Source organism: Miniopterus schreibersii, assembly GCF_964146895.1.
Source record: "Miniopterus schreibersii genome assembly, chromosome: 4".
NCBI classification, from domain to species: domain Eukaryota; kingdom Metazoa; phylum Chordata; class Mammalia; order Chiroptera; family Miniopteridae; genus Miniopterus; species Miniopterus schreibersii.
This window is the reverse complement of record NC_138105.1, coordinates 86,148,339-86,166,009: the sequence shown is the minus strand read 5'-3', so window position 1 is coordinate 86,166,009 and position 17,671 is coordinate 86,148,339. Positions and strand designations below refer to the sequence as shown.

The 17,671-nt window shown below is 43.9% G+C and overlaps 1 protein-coding gene across 5 annotated transcripts in view; it reads right to left on the bottom strand.

Moving 5' to 3' along the window:
- The window catches only part of SGCD (sarcoglycan delta), a 515,133-nt gene that overhangs the window by 301,656 nt on the left and 195,806 nt on the right, over positions 1–17,671 (bottom strand). The window lies entirely within an intron of this gene.

Below are 17,671 nucleotides of genomic sequence, written 5' to 3'. Positions count from 1 at the left end.
GGACACAGCTACTGACAATCCTCCTGCCTGCTGTCTCCCAGGGCTCCGGTGCTCAGGTTATTTCTTGCCTCGCACAGAACTAACAAGCCAACCAGTCTGAGCACATTGCACTCATTCAGTCTTTAATACCATGGACCAGCTGGTGCTCAAAGTATCCCTCTTTCTGAAAGGGGGATTTATGCCCAGAGGTCTTTCTTTTTTTAATTTCTTTTAAAGGAAAGATGGGGCTGAATACAGCAGGTGATATCTAAACACAAGAGTGTATAAAGAATCAAAAGGTGAGCCCATTGACTTTATTCAGTAGCGAGTTGGTCCTTGACTTGTAAAATCAATACATCTGAAAGTGTGTGGGAGCACCTGCTGTGCTCAGGACCAGGGGCTGGGCTCAGTGGGGGGGCGCAGGAGCTAATCATCCCGACCCTGCCTCAGGGCTCTGGCTGGGACACAAGACAAAAAGTGAGGAACGCTGCATGAGACAGGATTCAAAACCACCTTGACAGCAAAATGGAAGCTAGCACTCAGGCACAGGTTTTCGGAGCTCACTGTTAAGAGGAAGGAGATTTCTCAGGCGCAGGAAAGACCTGGAAACCCTTGTGGAGAAACTGACTTGAGGGGAGAGAAGGGGAGGGGAGACGGCCGTGTTCAATCTGTCATTTCTAGACTTGGCAATTTCACCGTTCACTAAGATTCCCAAACAAACCACATATGGCAGGTGAGAGCTGGCGTGGGTTTGTAAATTTTCTGGTTTTCCAAAGTAAGACCATTTTATTAAAACCAAAAAAACGGATCCTCTACAAGCACCATTCTTTCTAAAAAGCAGGGCTATGGTGACATGCACGACCAAAAGAGAATGAGCCCTGGATGAAGCGCACCCAGTCCTTTTCTGTTGGGAGTGATGGATTATCACAAGTTAGTGGCTTACAGCAACACCCATTTATTATCTCTCAGTGTCAGTGGGTCAGAAATCCAGGTGCAGAGTTGGGTTCAATGCCAGGGGGAATCAGAGTTTCCCCTGGGTTGCATCCCTTTCTGGCACGCAAATCCGTTTCAAGCTCAAGTTGTCGTGGGCAGAATTCCGCCCTTTGCAACTGCAGGACTGAGGCTCCTGCTCTCTCACTGGCTGGGGGCCACCGCCAGGCTCTAGAAGCTACCTCAGTTCTTTGCCATGTCATCCCATCCATATCCCTTCATGCTTCCAGTCTCTTCCGTCCTCAGTCTCCGACCTTCATACCTGATTTGAAGGGCTCAGGTGGTTAGGTCAGGCCCACCCAGATACTCTCCCTTTGGATGAGCTCAGAGCCCACTGGTCAGTAGCCTGAATAATAGCTGAAAAATCCCTTGGGTCATATAACATAACGTGACATAATCACAGGGAGGATATCTCTTCACATTTACAAGTTCGCCTTCCACTGAAAGGGAAAAATGATACAAGGCAGGCATATCAGGAGGTGAGGCTCTTGGGGGACCTCTTGGATTTGTCTATCTCTGTGAAATTCTTCCCAAGGAAGGAAGCGACAAACTTCTATCAAGATACTATAACTGATACCTTTTAAAATTCTTAAACACAGAAAAATCATCCCAGTTGCTGCATAAAACACCCCTCCCTTTTTTTTAACAAAAGTAAAAGAAAAAAGTACTTCCTGTTGGGGGATACAGATGGAAAAGCCCTTTGAGATGGGAGCTGGGATGATTGAGCTGCTCCACGTGCTACGGGGAGTGGGGCAGAGGGGGATTTGAGATTCAAGAGATGAGAGGCAGGAGGGAGGAAATTAGAAACAAGATCCTGGAAGCCCCAGGGGAGAAAGGCAGAGGAGGAGGGAAGCCCCAGTGTGATGAGGAGGGGGCGAACTGACGGAGGAGGGAAGAGGCAGCTGATGAAAGTGTCAAGGTCTTTGCTCCAGAAGATGCTCCTTGGTCTGGCTTCCCTAGGAAATCTTCAGTAGGATCTACATTCCACTCTACTGCTCTCTGTGTTACTGGAATTTCACTGACAAATGCAAAGAAATGCTAAGTGCTGCATCAGAGATGGTGTGAGACACACAGAGAGAGAACACATATGAAGGCAACAATACTGCACGAGTGCACACACACACGCAGACCGGTAAGTTGAAGGGAATGGAAGCAACATTCTCAATACTATCTGTGCTTTCATTCTGAATACTCTGGGAAAATAAGAGATAGCAAGAAATCTCAAGTCCTTCAACTATAGGTGCTTTTCCATCTGCTCCCAGAAGATCTGGAAGAAAAAAACCATCCAAAGACTAGAAGTTTAAGTGCAAGGACTGTAGATGAACAGCTCAATCTCTAGGAAGCAGTAAGGAACTCATCTGAGAGCTATGAACTTGGGGACCACAGTTCTAGATCTGGATGTGCAGACATGGGAGCAAGAAATCCCAAGTCTTTTGCAGCCCAGTGAACAACCAAGGGCTTTGCAAACATCCCTGAGTCTATTATTATGTAGTCCTTCCCACTAGCTCTGAAGGGAGGTCATTACAATCATCTCAGTGAGTCAGAAAACATGGGGAATTGCAGAGGTTAAATGACCTGCCTGGGGCTGCTGCACAGTCTGGAGCAAAGTTGACATAAGATCTCCCCTGAGTCTATGCCCCAGGCTTTTGCTCAATCTTAACAGAGTTCAAGTTCCCTAAAACCAGCAGCTTTTCCTCTGGGCCATGGTAACGGGATTATGGACAATTGTACCAGGGATGGAGAAACTGTGATTTGAAAGGACACATTAGAGGCCACTTGATCCTGGGTTTAAAACCTCTTGTCTGGATTTCTCATTCTGAAAGCTGAAATACAGTACTGTGGCTTTTCTTCATTAGGGACAATGGACAATGAACCGGGGAAAAGGGAAGCAAATGTCCTCAAACAATTCAGTATAGAGTTGCCATATGATCCAGCAATTCCACGTCTAGGTATATAGTCAGGAGAATGGAAAACAGGGCTCAAATGCATATTTGTACACAAATGTTCATGGAAACCTTATGTGCAACAGCCAAAAAAGTGGAGATGATCCAAGTGCCCGCTGATGGCTGAGTGGATAAGCAAAATGTGGTATATACGCACAATGGAGTGTTATTCAGCCTTAAAGACGAACGAAATTCTGACGTGCTACAACATGGATGAATCTTGAAGACACTGCACTAAGTGAAATAAGCCAGACACAGAAGGGTAACTACTGTGTGATTTCTCTTACATGAAGTTCCTAGAGTAGTCAAATTTATAGAGACAGAAGGCAGAAAGGTGGTTGTCAGGGACTGGAGGCAGGGGCAATAGGGAGCTATTATGTAATAGGCATAACGTTTCAGTTTGAGATGATGAAGTTTTGGAGATAGATGGTGATGACGGATGCGCAACAATGTGGATCTACTCAATGCCACTCAATTGTATACTTGGAAATGGTTAAAATGGTACATTTTATGTTATCCACATGGTGTCACATTATTTAAAGGAGGAAAAAAGACCATGGCTACTTATTCCCTTTGTGACTCTCCACTAGACTGCAAGCCTGTGAAGGCAGCGGCCTCAGGATTTGCTTATTACCAATATCCCCAGTGCCTCGCACAATGCCTGGCACATAAGAAGTTCTGGATAAATATTTGTTAAATAAGTGGAATCAACCCTGGCCCACTCTGTAGAGTGACAGCACAGAATAGATCTTCCTTTGTCACAGTGCCTTGCTTTTTGACAATTTAGTCAATGTCTCAGCTCTGTTTGTAGAGGGCCCTCTTTGGGCTAATCAGAGCCTGGCCCTGCTTTCCCACCTTTCAGCCCTATCGAACAATGAAAGAACAAGATTGGATAGTATGGACTATGCATTATTGTATGAATGCAGAATATGTCATTTGGACTAAGAAGAGCTCATCACAACAGTGTACCATAGAGCATCCTTTAAAACTCAAGAATTTTAAAGATATCCAATGGATTCCAGTCTCGCCTGGTTATCAGCTTCGACTAGGGAACTTACTAAAAATATATATTCTCAGGTATCACCCTCTTGATATCTGATTAATCAGTCTAGAACAGGCCCTGGGAATCTGAACTTTTGTTTGCTTATTTGCTTAAGCTGCTGTGCGAATAAGTTTGGAAACTTCTGCTCTAATTACTTCATGAGTGTGTACTCCCAAATTATAAGCTCCGTGAGGGCAAGAAATACGTCTTCTATATTTTGTGTATCACTTATAGGGTCTAGGAGATTAGTAAGTGCTGAGCTGAGTGATTAAAAGCCTGGTAAGCGCAAAGCAGCACTAGGTTGTCCTAATGCTACTCCAACATCTGAAACCTAAAGACCCAAATGCAGCTTTTCATTCTAATGCATCAAACTATCTAAATATAAATACATATAAATATATTTCCTTTGGAAGCAGTATTAGCGAGAGTTGATTGTATTCCTTTAGGTCCACATCTGTTCTCTCAGATACTTGGAACTTAGCAGATGTATGAATAACACATTTGAAACCACAGGAGAGTCCGAGAGGCAAAAAGCTGCATGTTGTCAGGGCCAAGCAATGTGTGTTTAAACTGGAACAGCTGCAGCTGTAAAGTACAGAGTTACTTTAAACAATAGCAGTGTCAATGATTTGAGTTACAGACAGTTCTTTCCCAAGCGACATAGGTTGTGAGCTATATCGTTTTATAACTAGGAGGAGGAGGTGATTGTTGGTTTGTTGATATTCCACTGCAAAATCCTGTCATTAGTATTTTGGAATGAGGTCTAAACTCTACCAGCAGCGACACATTATTTATGCTTCAAGTAGTTCTCTGGCCAGATGTCCCCTTTTACAATGTGGCAGCATTAATTTATAATTCATTGACACTTGCGTGTGAACCGGGTCAGCATATGCTAACGTTAGACAGAGCTCCAGCTTTAAGAAGACCTTTAGTTAAACACTTTTCGGAAATGGTGAAAACGAGATCTTTTCTCTGAGCGTCAACAACACACCTCCACGGTGGTTTGCAAAGTGTGGTCACTGGATGAGTCACATCAAAATCATTTATGAATTTGTTCAAAATGCAAATTTTCAGGCCTCCTGAATCAGAAATTCTGGGGGTGGAGACCAGTGATCTGTGTTTTAAGAGCCCTTGAGGTGAGTCTGATGTTTACTGGGGTTTGAGAACCACTGTACTGGCTTATTGATGGTGCAAGAGGCCTGTGATAATGAAACATACTTATTTTAAAGGAGCATCATTCAAATGCATTTGCCTCCACACTCCCTTTTCGGGGAACAGCTATTGGCTTCCATGAAATTGGTGGTTGATGAAGATACACATTAGAAATCACTACACCAGATTATAAAAAGCAAAATATAATCACTGCACCATTGGCAACAAACAATGACAAGGGCAAATATTTATTGTATTATACCATGTCTGTGAGGTTCAATGATATATTCCTAGACTACAGGACATTGGCTGACACACAGTAGGTACCCCCAAATATCTGCTTTTATAAGTCAGCAAATCCTCTGGGCCCATCTTGTTTTGACCTGTGTATTAGTAAGAGCAGGGTAATTGTTAAAACTAAGTGTTAAAATGTGTAAAAGCTCAGATACAACACAGGAGAACAATCCAATAGGACTTTTTGCAACAATGGAAAAGTTCTTTATCTGTGTTGTCTTATATGAAAGCTGCGGTAGCCCCATGCAGCTACTGAGCACTTGAAATGTGGCTAGTGTGACTGAGGAATTGGAGTTTTAATCTTAATTAATTTAAATAGCTGTATGTGGTTAGTGGCTCCCATATTAGATAACACACCCAACAAGGTATAAGACCCAGACTAACGGGGCTCTACCTCCCTCAATATACGGTGTTCAGAGTCACCCTGGAAGCTCTCTATCCAGCCAATTGGAAGAAGGAAAGAATGTGGAAAAGCATGGGCAGGGCAATTTTATGGGCCGGGCATGTAAGTGGTAGGTGGTATCTCTCTAAGCCATGAGTGAGAACTAGTCACATGGTCACAACCAGATGCGAGAGAGTCTGGGAAACGTAGTTCCTGGGTGTGCAGCCACCTGCCAGCAACAGCTCCACGTTATGGAAGGGGAGGCATGTATTATTTTAGTAACCAGCCAGCTGTCTCTACCACAATGACAATGAAGAAAGATGATTTTCTAAGATCCTCTATTGCCTGCTCCTTTCCTACCAACCCTAGCCATCGAGTATTAGAGCTAGATACAAACTAACAGATCGTGTCATTCATCTGTCCATCAGGTGTTCAGGCAGCTCATGCTAGAACGTTCCCTGTGAGAGGCCTTCCTGGTTCTAAGTAGGTTCCTGAAGAAACCTGCAGGGAGGTCTGCTCTCCACACCCCATTTTTCATCCCAGCTTTTCTACGTCTCTTTCCCTTCAAGTCAAACTTAACTGCACGTTCTCTCAGAGTCTGCCTGGGCGATGACATTAATCTGATGAACACCTGCATGTGAGCAAAGATACCCACAATCCTGTCACTTGATAGTGCCAAGTCTCCAGATGGCACAGCTGCACATAAACTAAGGACTTCAGTGCCTCAGAAGGTAGAAGGAATGGCCATCAGGGAACGTCAGGCAGGGCTCTGGGGAGATATTTATCTAACCGCTAGGGCCAGCTCTTAAATTTCCTGGAACACTTATAAAAAGAGGTTAAAAAGGTTTGGACTAGGACCTGAGAGCATAAGGGCACCATGTTAGTAAACCCTTCATTTGGCAGCCTAAGGAGAGATGCGAAACCATTTCTCAGAAGGTGGGAGAGAAGGAGAAAACCAGATCCCTCTGCCCAGAAACTCATCAGTGGTGCTCCTGCCTTTGAGCAGGTGCTGTCAGAAATTACTCTGCCCGGCTTTGTTGGAACTCTGAGCTGAAAATGTCACTCTCCTTCCTGGCAGTGAAGAGAGTGGGGAGGGCTCTGTGTTGCTGGTTAACTTATCTTGTGTTTGAGTCTTGTCTCTCCATAGACTCCAAGCTTCTGGGAGAAACAGGGGTCTCATTCTACATGTGTGAATCTCCCAGACACCATGTCTGGTGAGCTGTCCGGTGAGCTGCGTGATGAGCCACAACACGCGGGGAACATATATACCTGCTCAGTTCAGTCACCGAGGCCCACAGTGCTATTCTAGACAATGTGAGTTCCCATCCTGGCTGTGTGGCCTTAGGCAAATCACTTTCCCTCTCTGAACTTGGGATTTATCTTCTAAAATACAGCTCAGCAAGTCTATAGGCCAAATCAAGTTTGTGGTCTCTTTTTACACAATTAAGAATGCTTTTTAAAAGTTTATATAAAAAAAAAAAAAAATTTAACTAAAACCATGTGTGGGCCTCAGAGCCTGAATATCTTATCTGGCCCTTTATAGAAAAAGTTTGCCAACTCATGCTCCAAAATGAAGACAATAAACTAGAAAACATATTTTTCTTCTTTTAAACTCCACCTTTTCCTCACCCTCTAATGGAACCATCTCTGTCAAGTGCAGGAAGTCCAAACAGTGACTATATGGCCCTAGTGTCAGGCCGCTCAGTAGATACAGGGGTGGGAACCTGATCAAGACCCCTTCCTTTTGGGCAACCCCCTACCCCCCAAGCTCCTGTAGTACACAGTTTGAAAGCCTCAGACAAAATGATCAGTAAAGTCTTTTTGGCGCTGGCATTCTTTGTTTTGGGGAGGCAGTACAGCTTCCTGGTTAGTGCTTAAGCTTGGAAGTCGAGTATTTGGGCTGAGTCCTACCTTTATCTCTTATTACCTGTAAGTACTGATGGTTACTTAACCTCTCTAAACCTCAATTACCTAACAATAGGAAGCACGGTAGTACCCTAGCTCTAGGGTTGCAGCAAAGGTTAAATGAAATAATGTATGGACAGCATTTAGCAGAAGGCCTGGCAACATACGAAGATATCAATCAATGGAAGCTATCGTTATTACCGTGAGAGCACGCTCTTTTTCCCTCTCTCACACATGCCTGCCTCTTGGACAATCTTCACCAGTACCATCCAGAGGTCAACAAGTGCCACGCCGTAAAGTACTCCAGCACACTCCACATCCGGCAACACTCCACCCACGGCGACCGATCAATACTGTTGGCAGGCGCCCAGCATTCCATAGCAGAGCCGCCCCACAAGGGCAGGAAATATCCCCCTGAATTTCTCGCCAGCGCCCTGCTTACCTCAGCCCAAAGCCCCCCAGACACCCTCTGCACTGTAATAATAAAAACGCACGGGACACCACATATATAAATAAAATATTTTGCTGCTAATGAGAGGCAACCCAGCAGTTTTCTCATCACTCCAGTGACAAGTTTATGTGCTCTACGATCGCAGTTGAAATATTTTTGCTATTTTTATGATTTTCTTGGCTTCCTTCCTAAGGAATTAATCATTTCTCCAGCACTGGGGAGAAGCTGAGAAATCGCAGACATGACTGAATGACACGACAGAGTGTTCTCTTCGCCCACGCCAAATCTCTCTGTGTGCATGGAATTAAATTGGTCCGGGGGACAGTGGCTTGCTGTGGTAAGGAAAGTATGGAACCCTAAATCCTTCAGGGCTCCTGCTTCATGGAGAGGATTCAATTGGCCAGGTAGGTTGGCCTCAGTTCTTTGGAGTTTCCCAATTCTAGGTGAAGAAATCTGAACGTACTTAAGTGCTGTGGATATGCCTAGATGAAACTCAAGGTGTCACTGGGTTGGCAGGAAATAGTGGCTCTGTGGACACACTAAGGTTATGACCAAGAAGAGAGCCTCCTGTGATCAAGTCTGAATCTGAAAATTTGACCTAGAAGAGACTCTAGAGGTTATCTTAGGTTCCTAATTCTGCAAGTGAGGGATCTGTAAACCTACAGGCTTTGGAGACAAACATGCATATGAAACTCTGCCTCTTGTTAACCAATTACCTAACCTCTCAATGACCCAGTTCCTCTCTGCAGACGTTAGAGTGCTTCTTCAGAGTTATTAAGAGGATCAGAGATACAGTGGGGCACAGGGCTTGGCACATAATGAAACAGTGAACATACAAATGGGCAGACAATGACCAGACCATCTAAAAATGCAACTTGACCTACAACCCCAGCAACCTGCTCAGGAAACCAGCCCCTTATATACAATAAACAAATCAGAAAGCCAGCCGGCTATGTTAGATTTGTAGCAAGTCAGAATGGCTATCTCCAGTAACGATCCAGGAGGATAAACAACAGCCTCTGTAATGACCAGCTCGAATGGCCAGGACTGACAGCTTCCCTAATTATGTCCCTAATTCTAACTTAGAACAAACCAGAGAAAACCAAATATGCTCCCTAACCAATCACAGAGATACCCCAGTTCTAGTAGTCTGCTTACAACTTCCTAAAGCCAAAAGTCTCTGTTCAGGGTTTACCTGAAGCTCTCCCCCTTTCCCCACTACAAAGCTTTCCTACTCTTCTGCCTGACTTTGAGTCTCAGCCCAAACACAAATGGTCATGGTGGCTGGCTCTTGCTACAGCAAGCTCTGGCTAAGTGGCCTTCCTCCACAGAGCACACCACCTACCACACACATTGCCTGCACACGCACACGCGTGGTGTCACCCAATGAATAAAGGACAGACGCCTCTTGAAAACCGGTGTTGTGATTTTTCAGTACACTAATAAAAGCCAACTAAGTAACAAGGGAAATAGTCACCAGGGTATAATTACTCAGGCTTGTTCCATCCAACAAGAATTCTACAAAGACTGTAAGTTTGTACAGTGTTTGATCTTCTGAGAGCTTACCCAGCTGTTCCCTCATTCGCTCTTCAACTTTATGAACGGGGCAGAGGGAGAGCTGAATTCTCCATTAAACACAGTAGGTAAGAAGCCAAGGGCCCACAATACTTTTAGGGGCCCACAAAAATTATTTCACTATTTTTTAATCAAAAGGAAAAGAAATAAACTTTTACATTGAAGAAAATAATGTATATATACTATTAGCATATTGGTTTTTATACCTACACAGCTGTAAAGCTTAATGTTAATACATTTTTGTGGAGGAAGGAGACCACAAAAGCAAAGATGCGCAGAGTCTCCGAAAGTCATAGTGTGTCATCAGGGGAAATCATATTGTCCCTTTTGTGGATGAATAAAGTGATGGCCCCCATCACTTATCTACGTAAGACTTCCAGCCTATCCATAATCTCTCTTCTACATCTGGTAATTCTCAAATTGGTCTTCCAGCTGTTCTCCAGTGATCCTTTTGATTCAACCCTTCTCCAGTTATCAGAGATAATATGTTCAAAATACAAAAGACATCATTACCCAACTTGTAAAGAAACCATTTAAAAACTTGGTTGGTGCCCACACCTATTGGATCACAATCTGATCCTAATTTATAACCTTGTTTCACTCACTACCGCCACTCCCAGAAGCTCCCCAGCCTCGATCCAGGCGGACTGCATCATACCTGCCCCGGCGCTCCTCCACCTGCTGAGAGCCAGTGCGCTCTGCTCGGGCCCTGCTTCACAAGCCACATTCTCCATGAACTCCTCCCAAGAGTCCAATACGGGCTGTTCCCACATCTTATCCCTAAAGTACCACCAGGTCAGGATTAACAGTAATTAGTTAGATAGGTCCGTCTTCCACCATCCAGATGCCACAGTCTAAATAACCTCAAGATCATAAATAACCATAAAATAGAATACAAATAATTAAGAAGTGATGATTTTTGAGTACTTGTTTACCTTTATTTTAATTGATTTAACTGTACATTTATAAAAAATTTAATTGTCATAATTAAATGTGTTTAGTAACCGAGTTGGCAAAACTCCTGAAAATTTAGCCACTGGCTCCCATGAACCAGTACAAGCTGTCTCACTGCACCACAGACTGCATGGAGCTTGTTTGCATGTAGCTTACAGGAATGCTGTGAAAATAAACACCCATAATATTTGAGGGTTTCAATCAATAACGCAGTAAAGGCACTGCTTGGATTTATGTCATTTATTCAGGCAGGTCTTCCCTGTTCCCGTCCTGTGCTTCTCTATGACATATGTCCCTTCTATCTCCCGTGCTCCGTGCCTACCTGTCTCACCAGACCACAGGCTCTACAAGGTGAGAGACCCTGTGTATCCCTCATCACTCTATTTCCAGAGCCAGGACCTCAATAAATGTTTGCTGAATGCACAGATGGAGCAAAGATGTGAGTGTCTCATCGCCCTCTATCACTTTTACACTGTCATCATAAGGGTACGGCTGCAAGAGAGATGTCAAGTGACGAAGGCCCTGAAACGGGGCCACAGAAGGGCAAGTCTTCACTCAGGTGATCCAATGCCACTGGCGTGTGAGAAATCCCTGAGCACATATTTGGTGTATGTGCACTGAAACACCAAGGCTGCGCGTAGGGGCCAAAGGACACGCGTTTTCTAACCATTGACACAAAGCACTAGACATTAACTATGAATTGCAAGGCAGCACAGCCAGTAACTTCCTAAGCCAACTCCAGGAGTAACGCCCAAAACACTACTTCATTCTCACCCACAATGTGAGGAAGTGTCAACAAGGAAGAACATATTAAACTTGGATATTTTTTTGCCCTGCGCAATGTCAAAAAAAATGGTAATAGTAGCAAGCATATATAGATAGTACTATTATCTGCTGGGCACTATTAATTAATTTAGTCATACAACCCTATACTGCAGGGGTGGGGACTCTGTCCTGCCAAGGGCCATTTGGGTATTTATAACATCATTCGAGGACCATACAAAATTATCAACTTAAAAATTAGCTATGAGAAAAGCTTCTAGATTTATTGAATTTTGAGTCCCACCTGTGGTTGCCCCAGCAGGGCCAGACCAAATGATTTTGTGGGTCATGTACGCCCGGGAGCTGGATGTTCCCCACCCCTGCTCTACTATATGGACTGCTAGTCACATGAGGAAACTGAGGCACAAGGAAATTAAAAAACTTGCCCAAGGTCACACAGTTAAAAAGTAATGGCAGTCTGGCTCCAGAGTCTCTGGTCTTAATTATTATGCTATACTCAGGTGACAAAAACAACATCCAGAATGTCCCTGGAGCTTTATTCTTCTAGAGTTAGTCCCAGTTGTCACAGCAAGAGTTTTAATCTTCATAGGAGGTGTCTAGGTTTAGGCCTCCAGTCTCCGGATGTGGTGAGGAGCAGCCTAGTTTGGGGACCTATAAACATCTCTCCTAATCAATGGAACGGGATCAGGAATTCCTGCCAGCTGCCCACCCAGGGGCAAGCCCTTCGGGCATCATTTCAGATGGAGATAGTCTTGCAGGAGGAAGAATCTGCTGAGCCCCTCTTTGCCTCCCCAGATGAGGTAGCCAACAGAAGGCCCAAGGACATGAGACACAGGAACGTATCTTCAAAGAGGCTTGGGGAGAGAAAATGAAAGAAATTCGTGTCTCTTCAAATATTTGAGTGTTTGTGCGCATGTATTTATAGGAGGGTGGTGACAGGCTTGGTCTAGGTAAAGATCTTACCTTCCAGATGATAATCTTACCTGCCTTTCTCTCCCATGCCCATTACAAAGTCAAATCAACATCAGGTATGTATGTGTGATGAGATTCTTATAGATTGTGCAAATAACTGATCTTTATGAGACTAGCATGGGGACCTTCTGGTTTCAGTATTTTCTATTTGAAAATAACACCTGTACTAGATTTTCACTTCCTGAAGTGTTTGGGACGTTATTTAAAATACAAAGGAATTCTCATTATTTCTTTTCAGTTGCTAAAAATTATAGATCACTAAAATCATGGAAGGTTAGCAAGAGCGGGAGTAGGGAAATTTAGAAGTTGAACTTATTTTGTGAAGAAAAAGCAGAGCTTTTCTGAAGAACTTGGAAGAAACCATCTAATTAATGGATCCAAGCTTCTGGCTATATTCTAATGTAGCCCATGTGTGGATTCTGGCACAACAGGGTCTTTGGGCTGCCAAATCCAAAATCAATGTGTAGGAGAAACAGCAATCAGTCATTAATTGATTTCTGATTCCTTTCAGCTTTAGATTCCAGGATACCCCCAGGACCTTGCAAATAAAAAAAAAAAAAGATCAGCGATTGGGCCTATCAGATAGCAATTTGATTGCTGTCTGCATCAGACCCCTGGGCTTGCCAAAATATTTGCTTGGCACCTGGTCATTGAATGAGTCTGCCTTCCACATTTACTCCGCTGATTGTCTTTTTGTTCATGAAGCAGGGTCCATGGCACACACAGAGGTGTTCGAGGAAATGCCAGGGGGCTTTTTCAAAGAGCAAACAGTTCTTGTATTCACATCTTGAATTTCTCAGTAGTCACCTTGTCCTTCTATCACACAATTGTTTCTGAGGGTGATTTCGAATCACAGATTGGTGGTACTGTCAACCAAAGAAAATAAATCCACTCCAAAATTTCAATATGACTTCTTTGCAGACTCAGAATGTAAAATCCAACTTGCATAGCTCTTCGGGCCAGACAATCCATCAATGTCCACTGGGCCCAAAAAGATGACTTAGCACAAGTGCATGCCTGTTGAGTCTTAGACTCTTTCCCTTCTTCCTCTCTCTCTTAAGAGGAAGATTAGGAATGTAAAGGGGGAACACAAGAATTGGAGTTAAAGGAACCTTTGCTTTCAGAGACATCAACATGGGTGAGGTCGGTTTCAGACTGCCGTGTGAAGGGGCGATGGGAAACGAATGTCCTGCATTGTCTTGCATATTTTGCTTCATGCCAAACACAATACTCATTTCTGCTTCAGAATGTATATTCTCCTAAATAAGAAACATTTCTTGGGGTTGTTTTGGGGCACTTTTTTCTTTGTTATTGAAAATGCCTTTTCTTTCCAACATCTCAGAAAGTTATTTAGAGATCATACTCGATGCCAAACAATAATTCTGACTTTATAAAGCAATGTCACACTTTAACATTAATTCTTCATCTGCTAAGACACAGCGAGCAAGGAATACTTCATCTTCAGCCAGGCCCTGTTAGTCCTTCAACTCAGCTTAAAGGTACAATACATCATACCTGGAGGCGCTCTGGTATTATATAACCTCTCATGCATAACTTGAATTAGCAAGGAAATGACATATTTATATAGCAATTAAAAATATGTTTAGCATTCCCTGAGGTGCCACCCCTCCCAATTAGTTAAGCTGGAAGCACATTAATCATCCGGCAGAGCGCAGTCCAATGGAGACAGCAGTCGTTTCTGTACCCAGTGCCCAGAGATGGAATCTGAATTTCCACAAGCTTGACACGTCACCACACACTGACGATACTTCCACGGCACACTCTTTTTAAAACACCACCACTTGGAGCTGTCATATCCCCAAATGCTTAGGCTCATGTGCTTTTGTGTGCTGCCCACTTACACACTAAGACCGTTTATTACTGAGCATAAACAAGAGGAAAAGGGGAGGCAAGCTCATTCCCAAAGTCCTGCTTGATCTGAAAGTCTACCCTAGACAGTTCTCCGACGCTACAAGATCCCAGAATCTGTTAGACATTCTGGAACGTTCATTCCCGATTGCTCATAAATGGCACTATTTTAACTTTTAACTGCTATGCGCTTTGCCAAACAAACATAACAAAAACAAGACATAACCATGTCAAACACATACCTTTAACTTTGTTGACTCTTCTGAAATACTTTTTGAGAGTGCTAACATTTTTTTGAAATACTAGGAGAGCCTGCGATGTTTTGGCTGATCCCAAAGTAAGACAATCGAAGAGGGAGCAGCAAACACTCCACTATGGCAGCACCCCATTCCATCCCATCCCTCATTACAGATAGTGGGGGAGCCCTCAGCAGCTCGTCATCAGCAAAATACCACCAACATTGGTGTGGACTTAATGTTTCAGAAAACACTTGCGCATCCTATTTCATCTAGGCAGTCGGCAACACTGGGAGGGGTTATTATGACCCCTCCTTTCTGGTGGAGACCCTTAGTTTCCTGAATTCGATCTGATTTTTTAAATAATACACATTTTGAAAGTTGCAGTCAAACTCAGATAGCTATACTTAAGTCTACCGAAGTCTATTAAATGTGATCAGGATGGTTGTAACAATTGGTCATATGTCATGTATTTTTACTACGTGCTATGAAACATCTGTATTCAACTTTTAAATACATTAGCTCATTTAATCCTCACTACTCCACTTTATGGACGGGAGAATCTAGACAAAACAGGACAGACGGCCTTCCCTGAGTCACACAGTCAGAACCCAGAAGGTAACCCCCAAGCCAGGAGCAGAGCCCAGCCTCTTTGCCACCCACACACTACATGGTCCTCCAGACCAGACTGCTGCCAGACAACCAGATTTCGCATGAGGCCTCCGTGATCCAGGAATGTTCACGAATGCACCAACTGAGGAGCCAAATAACTGTAGCATCCCTAACACAGGTTAGAAGGCTTCATGACCAGTGTTATACCTGAGGGAATAAGAAACACTGTAGTCACCATTACCTACTAGAAGGTCTTCTGGATTTAAGGATTTGGAGCTGGCGCTTTGACTATAATCAGCTGTATGCTCTTGAGCAAATCCCTTATTCTCATCAAATCTCCACTTCTCATTCCTGCAATGGAGGTAGTGACGGAAAAGACCTGTCGGGTTGTTTGGACAACTGTAGCAGATCATACATGGAAACCACAGAGCACAGTGCCTGCAACTGTCAAGCACTCAACAGACGGGAGTATCTATAATTTTTAAGTTCAACAATGCATCTAACTCCATCACTCTGATCATACAAAGCTCTGGTTCTTGGCTCAAGGTGTTCTCTCAACCTGCAAGACGCAGCCCACCTCTGTTCCCACCTTTCAATCATTGGTCAAAGTCTTTCCTCTTTGCAGACCACGTAAGATCTTACCTCCCCGGGAGGCAGTTCTCCAATGACCTAAGCTGGGCTCTTTCTCTCACTCGGATATCCCCACACACTTTTCTGAACATTCTTCCAGGCCTTGGACCAAATATATTGTCAAAAAGGAACAGCAATAATGATTGTTCAGTTTAAAGTAACTCTTCCTCTCACTGGTTTTTAAAAGACTTCAAAATGTAGCATCCTTGTGAGGAACGGTTACTGAGCAGTCACCCGTCCCTCCCATTCTTCCCCTTCCTCCTTGCCTGCTCCTTGGCTCTACCCTCCCCATCCCCGAGGATGACTTGGGTCATAAGCAGAAAATGGACACTCAGGGGAATCCCTGCCTCAGAGCCTCCTCCTGACCAAGCAGCTACCATGAAGTCCCATTGCCTGCCGCCTAGAGAGAAATCGAGACCTGAAATTCATTAAGTGGCCCAATCTCTTTATTTTATAGGTAAAGAAAGTGGAGCTTGAAAGGAGAGGTGACTTGCCAATGGTCACAAGACAGGAAACTAGCCAAGCTGGAATTAGAACATGGTCCTCAAGTTCCTGGGTTATTGATTTTTCCACTGCACGTCACTTGAGTGCAGACCCCTGATTGCCCAGACTTTCGAGTGGGCTCCTAGGACCTTTCACGGCCTACATTTCTGGCTGGATTCCAGGATCTCTGCTGATCCAGGGTTACCTGTGCTTTCTCTCCCAGCCTTCCTGACGTGCTTCTCCTCTGCCTGGTCCAAACTCCGACTCCTCCCCCTCAGTCACCTGACAGCCTAGCGCCACCTCTGGGTCACCGGTTTTCCTCCAAGCCTGTCTACTCTAGCCTGGCTTGTTGTCCAGGCCAGGCCCCTTCTCCAGTTACCCAAGGCCTGAAGTGACAATCAATGTTTGCACATTAACATGACACAACTTGTCTTTATGGTCTTACATTAGAGAACTTTATCCTAGAATCCAGAATTCTTAGACTCTCTTAGAATCTACCCCAAAGCGCATCTAATGCCACTGACCATAATAGTAAACAAAAAATCTGGACAATTTGTTAAGATGTGACTTTTTAAAAATTGCCTTTATTAAGGGATCCTTGTTAGCATTCTCTATAAATAAAATTCTGAAGGTGTTCTTGTCTCTTGGCATTTAAGTTTTTAAAAAATCTATTTGTGCAGTTGCTAAACAAACTTTTACTGTTCTATCGTCACTGCCCAGAACAGTGTCCAGCACACAAGAGAAGCTTATAAACAAGATAGATAAGGTTCTTAGCCTCATGGAATTGCTAAGGACCAAGTCACTGAGCAATTGCACTGGAGTGTGAGAAAGGCTGTGATAGGAAACCTCTATGAAGCATTCAGGAGGGACATTAACTTAGATTTAAGAAGTCAAGGAAGGCTCCCTGGAAGAAGGGACTTCCATGCTCACAGCTAGTGGAAAAATAGGAGCGAAGGAAGTAAAGAGTCAAGCAGACCAGTGTTCCCAGAAGAGAGACCACATATGCAACGGCTCGGAGGTGAGGCAGAGCATGGTCCCTTTGGGTGCTGGAAGTATCCACTCCATTCCTCTCGGTCCCTCTTCTTTGCCTCTTTCAGGTCTACTGCAGGTGGACCTAGTTAACAGCATATACTTCACCCAAATAACACGACCTCAGCACTAAATATGTACACACAGGCAGGCATATAAATGTCTACACACATGTGCTGTAAGCAGCATGCTCTAGAATGAGCACGAGAGAGGGGAGGTTTGATGGCAGTCCCCACGTCTTGCAGACACACTGAGTCTCTTGCCACATTGGTACAATTCTGGCCTTTAATGATACTTTTTTTTTTTTTTCATATGATTACCCCAAACACAAGTCAATTACTACATCTGGCACCTGGTCCTTACTCCAAGGAACCATGACCTGTTCCAGTA